Source organism: Arachis duranensis, chromosome 3 (genome assembly GCF_000817695.3).
Source record: "Arachis duranensis cultivar V14167 chromosome 3, aradu.V14167.gnm2.J7QH, whole genome shotgun sequence".
Lineage (NCBI taxonomy): Eukaryota > Viridiplantae > Streptophyta > Magnoliopsida > Fabales > Fabaceae > Arachis > Arachis duranensis.
This window is the reverse complement of record NC_029774.3, coordinates 16,200,156-16,206,189: the sequence shown is the minus strand read 5'-3', so window position 1 is coordinate 16,206,189 and position 6,034 is coordinate 16,200,156.

Below are 6,034 nucleotides of genomic sequence, written 5' to 3'. Positions count from 1 at the left end.
AAATAAAGTAAGGACTATTATATATTTCTGGAAAGCTCTGGATGTCTAATTTCCAACGCCGTTGAGCGCGTGCCATTTGGAGTTCTGTAGCTCTAGAAAATCCATTTCGAGTGCAGGGAGGTCAGATTCCAACAGCACAGCAGTCCTTTTGTCAGCCTTTTTCAGAGTTTTGCTCAAGTCCCTCAATTTCAGCCAGAAATTACCTGAAATCACAGAAAAACACACAAACTCATAGTTAAGTCTAGAAATGTGAATTTAACATAAAAACTAATGAAAACATCACTAAAAGTAGCTTGAACTTACTAAAAACTACCTAAAAACAATGCCAAAAAGCGTATAAATTATCCGCTCATCACAGACCATCATCAAAGGTATGGTGACAATATTTGTTCACTAGTCATAACAGTGGTATTTGAAAGGAGACTATCAAGTAAGGAAGCCAAATATATTTTTTAGCACTTCACTGTTGTGTCTCCATTGCATGGATTAAGAGCTTGCCAAAACATAAACTAGTAATTGATTAAATACAAACGAATGTGTTATGTATGGAAGAAAAGATTTCATTTCTCAACAACTTAAATATATCGGTATTACTTATTCATTATAATGTTATTTTAATATCTTAAAAATTTTTTAATGTTTTATTTATGTTAAAAAATTTAAATTTTTTGGTATAAAAAATTATTACTTATTAGTTTTGAGAATTACAAAATTTTTGACATCTATTTGAAATATTTTGTTAAAATTGTGATGCTGAATACAATGGGTTGTACTGACATGAACTCTCCCTTGCCCCAAACAACCCTCAGAAAAAAAAGAATATCACATATGTTCAAATCAGGAAAAAAATGTACTTCGGGTATATTGGCCTACAATCTTCTTCACTTGGATACCCTTTAATGCGCGTAGGGCATCGGGGATAGAGCCACACAGAAGACTCTGGCTCATCGGTCGTTAGTCACTAATTGGCCACAAATTTCACAACCACCAATGGGATACACCTCAGCTCGAGTTCTCTTTCTCCAGCCCTCAGTGGGGTTAATTTGACTGGGAACAAGGGAGTCACAAAGATGCCTCCAACTCTCCTAATCGGATGAACAACGATGATGTTCTATCAGCAAAGGTTTAGCTCTCATGGAGACTTGGTAAAAAATGGACCAATTAGGGGCCATGGAAAGAGTTGTTTGTCGACGCACTCTGGTCTCGTCCAAAAGGCCGGGACTGAAAGAAGTTTTCCCGGTGACACTGGTAGGGCGAACGACAGAAGCAGTGACAGGATGAAGGTTTTTGGTAGCGTGATGCAGAAATCTCCTTCACAACTGCTCATTGGAAGCAAAAATTCAGTGACACATGTCAGCCTTGACTAAATGAAACTACCGCCTAAAAATTCTTTGACGGAACCGCAAAGATGGGCCGTAAGCTATGCATTTGATACCCAGAAAAATCCAGTGTAGGCTCTTTCTTACTTTTAATTAACGCTATACTGTACAACTTTGACAATTATAGTTAGAGATGGACTCGTAACACCCTGTCTCATGCAGGGAGGTGTTGTTGAGCCTAACACCAGGCACAATTCTAGTGGATAATATCTTCCACATGTTTGCAATGATGCTGACTAAGTACAACAATTGCATGGAGGGGCCAACCTTTTGGTGTCTACTACCTTCATTTTCGGTAGTCACTGCCATTACCATGTAAGTGAACAAGGAAGTTCTTATTGTATAGACGCTGACCCAAATCTGTCTTAGGCAGACAGATATTCATCAGGAAAAATCGGTGAAGCAACTCGTCGCCGACTATTCAAAAACATGGATGAAGCCATCTCTCACCCTTAACTATGTAAATAGTTTACTTTCTGCTTTACTTGTTTTTCTTCGTGCATATGTCATAATATTATGCATTTAGTTCATGCCCACCCCTTGTTACCCACAGGTGCACCTCCCAATAAAGGAGGATTCCGGACAATGGTACCTCATGGTCATTGCATTTAGGGAGGGCATGTTGTACTACTTGGATGCATCAACGGGAGAGGTTGAGGCTATGAAGCGAAAATCGTTCATCAGAAAGTTGGTAAGACCTTCACGATCAAGTATGCCCAATAACTCGAGTCTTTTTTGACAAATTAAATATCTAATAAATTGCTTCAAACAATCAGGGAGACGATGTGGCCACAATCATTACGGAGTCCACATATGAGGAGGACTTCTCCACCAAGGCGGGATGTATTACATGTTCTGAAATTACTGCCACCAACAACCTTCCTATTGCTCAGACATGGTATATGTCTTGCCTATAACCATTTACTTTAACCCTTGAGAACTGTGGTGCTTTTTTTCATGACTTAATGCCAGTGTATATCGCTGCAGTGAGACCTCGGCTATTTTTGGGTCCTCAACTGGATGGCCATGGGTGGCGCCTTCCAACGCAATCTGATGCCTCAAGTATGTTGGTATAACATTTTGTATGATCATTATTTCTGTTACTGAAACCTCCCTGGCCTACAAAATGTAGATGGAGAAAAATGGTGTAAGATTTCACACTGCTGTCGCTTTGTTAATGGCTCCATTCAACGAGCGAACACAATGGATAACCAACCATGCTTCTACATCTTAGCTTAGATCTAGGATTTTTAGTTTTTTTTTTTTTTGCAAAGCATCTATTGACACCTCAATGCTACTAGTATTAGCTCAATTTGTCATCAAGTATGTCATGCTTTGTTATGTTGTTATGTTGTGTCGTCACTGTGTTATTATACCCTAATGCTGTTATTTAGGAGTATGGACGCACTTTAGCAATGTCATGGATTGTTATGTCTTGTGTCTCTGCTAATTCTGTGTTTGGATCATACGTTTCAAAATCACTTCTAAGTTAAAATTAACTGAAAAGAACATGAATTGAACTCATTATTTTATATATTTTATTAGTGTAATTTAAAGATATAAATAAATTTTATGAAGCAATTCTATAATAAAAATTATTATTTAATTATTACATTAAAATTAACATATAAAAATAGATAAAATACATTTCTTGTTAAAAACAAAAAATATGTAAATAATATATGAAAATATACTTTATTAAATTCTATTTTTTATAAATTTCTTAGTACTCTAAGTACTCTTTCTTTTAATACTATTCTAAAATATAAATTTTATATATTTATGATTTTATTATTAGTTAATATTATTTAATTTGGTCTTTTTAATTGGATTAATAATTTATATTGTAATAAAATTATAATAATAAACTAATATACAAGAATTACACTTACAAATTTTATTATAGCCAAAGAGAAAGTCAAATTTTTTTAAACAAAACAAAAAAAAGAATTATATGTGAAATATTTGAGTAATGAAGAGACAACAAAAAATAAATTAAAGGGTAGCATTCATAGGAAAAAACTAAAGTCAATCAGAACGTGAAATCAGGATTATGGATTATGGATGCATTTCAACTATGGTAGTCTTTTGTTAAGATATTCAATTATGCCTTGATTATTTTTCCCACCTTTGAATTTGTAAGGCAAGAATATGTGATATGAAAACTACCATCAATTATAAACCGTGAAAGCTACATACACAATCCCTTCGCTTACATACGATTTAGCGACCTGCTGGTTTGTGCATTCTGCACATCACAATTAAGTCATTAATTTAGCCAACAAAAATAAAACAGCACATGCACACCGTTAGACTTAATTCATTAATTTGTTAGAAAGGTAAAACTCAATTCAAACACACTTGCTTCCACAAGTCATGAAAAACGATCATGGCTCGTTAGACTTAATTCATTAATTTGTTAGAAAGGTAAAACACAACTAAAACACACTTGCTTCCACAAGTCATGCAAAACAATCATGGCTCAGACAGAGATACATCCAAGTAACGGTCTTCCTCGCAGGATTCGTCTTCATGTTTCTCACTAGCATCGTGACCACTCCAAAAGTGGCACTAACCAAAGCCAGCATCAACAACAAATCAAAAATTATTCATGATATAATAGAAAAAACTAACTACTTGAAAGGAAAATGTAACGCATACTACTCCACTAACCTCTTCCCATGAATCTTGATACTCACTATAATCAGCCTCTTCGTAAACAGCCCTCCATTGGGTACCACTACCAACAGCAGCGTGTCCTTGCCTGTGTGTATGCCTTTGTGAACAAGATAATCGGTTATGGCCAACCGCGCGGCAAATTTCACATCTCTTTACACCCTTGGTAGATGGTTGCCTACCAACACTAAATTTACAGCGCTTGTGGTGACGTAGAACCTGTGGATCCCTTACGCAATCCTCAAGAGTAGATGACACCAGAGGATCAGCTCCTTCCCCACTTGGAGAAACTCCCTTGCTTTTCAACTGAAAAATTTCATTTCTCAATTTACCCGTGACGTCCACAAAATCATCCACTCGTGTAGAAGCTAGGACACACAACACCCTGCATAGGTCATTCAACATCCAATTGCGGCAAGTAACCATCGAATCCCAGTAAAACGGTCCCTTTTCCATGAAAGCCCTCACCCTCGAATGGGCATCTTTTGACCACCTCTCTAATACTGCACTCGCAGGCATTTCAGTGATATCAAGGTGATGAAATACCGCAATAATGTGGTCACAAGGAATCCCAAGGGTCTCTATCCTCATGCACGAACACTTGAAGAATGACCCATTTTGATAATGTGAAATGCGCCACTCTCGGGTAGAATCTCCAGACTAGAATAGGGAGTAGATATCTGAACATGCTGTGAATGTACACGAGCTTACCTTTAACGTGCAAGCCCGTGAAAGCATTGGTCGGAAAATAAGAGATATCTCGTTAGTACACTTGCCGCAGACCTTTCAATCGATTGTAGAAGGCTTTGTAGTACCATCTCCCCAACAGTAAATTGTAAGTCAGAGAATGCTTCACGGGACCTCATTTGACTGATACATCGAAAGAATCGCTCAACAAAGTCTTTTAAGTTGTGCTGGGAACGCACAAACTTGCCGAGCATAGAGTGAAGCCCCTCACATCTTGACGTGGTTTGGAAGCCCCCAAAGAAATTACCACGAATGTGTGCAGTTGCCCACATATGTGTTCTAGCATATAGATCACACACCCATGGATTATCTTGTAGGGCTAGCTCAGAAACCATATTATTCCAGCGCTCTTCAAACTCTGCCACTTCATAGTCAAATAACATGCATTTCTTGAATTCAGATGTGAACACAGGATTGCTTATGTTTGAGGTCACATTTCGGAGTAAATGCCATGCACACAGATGATGATACAAATTTGGAAAAACTGATTCAATTGCATTCTTCATAGCTCCATGACCATCAGTAATGACACATTCGGGTGCCTTGCCCTTCATGCCTTCCAAAAATTTTTGAAGTAGTCACTTATATGTTTCCTCCGTCTCATTCGCAACAAGGGCAGCAGCAAACACGATTATTTGATTGTGATGATTAACCCTCGAGAAAACCACTTGCGGACACATGTACTTATTCTAGTGATTTGTCGCATCAAATACTAATACATCCCCAAATATTTCAAAATCCAGTTTACTACAGTTATCACACCAAAATAAATGCACCAAATGACCTTCTTTGTCCGCTAGGTGTCTAATAAACATTACCAGATAATCCTATGTTGCAACAACGTAAGGCACACACTTTCATCCCCACCAATTTTGTTGTACATGTCTCTCTTAAAAAATGGAACATTTTTACACCCGCCTGCTATCTGCACAAACGATGCATAAATCTGTGGGATCTTAATGCCGAATTTTAACATTATATTCATTTGATCAATTGCCGCCGAGTTCATCCTTCTATGTCCTGGAAGCATGAAATTAAGTGTGTCCTCAAGCATCTTGTGATTATGAACTTCCTAGAAGTATGTTACAATCCATCTGCCACTATCCTTGTCGATATGGATGCGCATTTCTGCCTCACAGCCACACCTAGTCTCTGGCTTCGGCTCTTGTTTCCAATCAACAACTTCAACTCCATTACAAATTGTTGCCTACCAAAAGCCCTGCCTAAAGCAT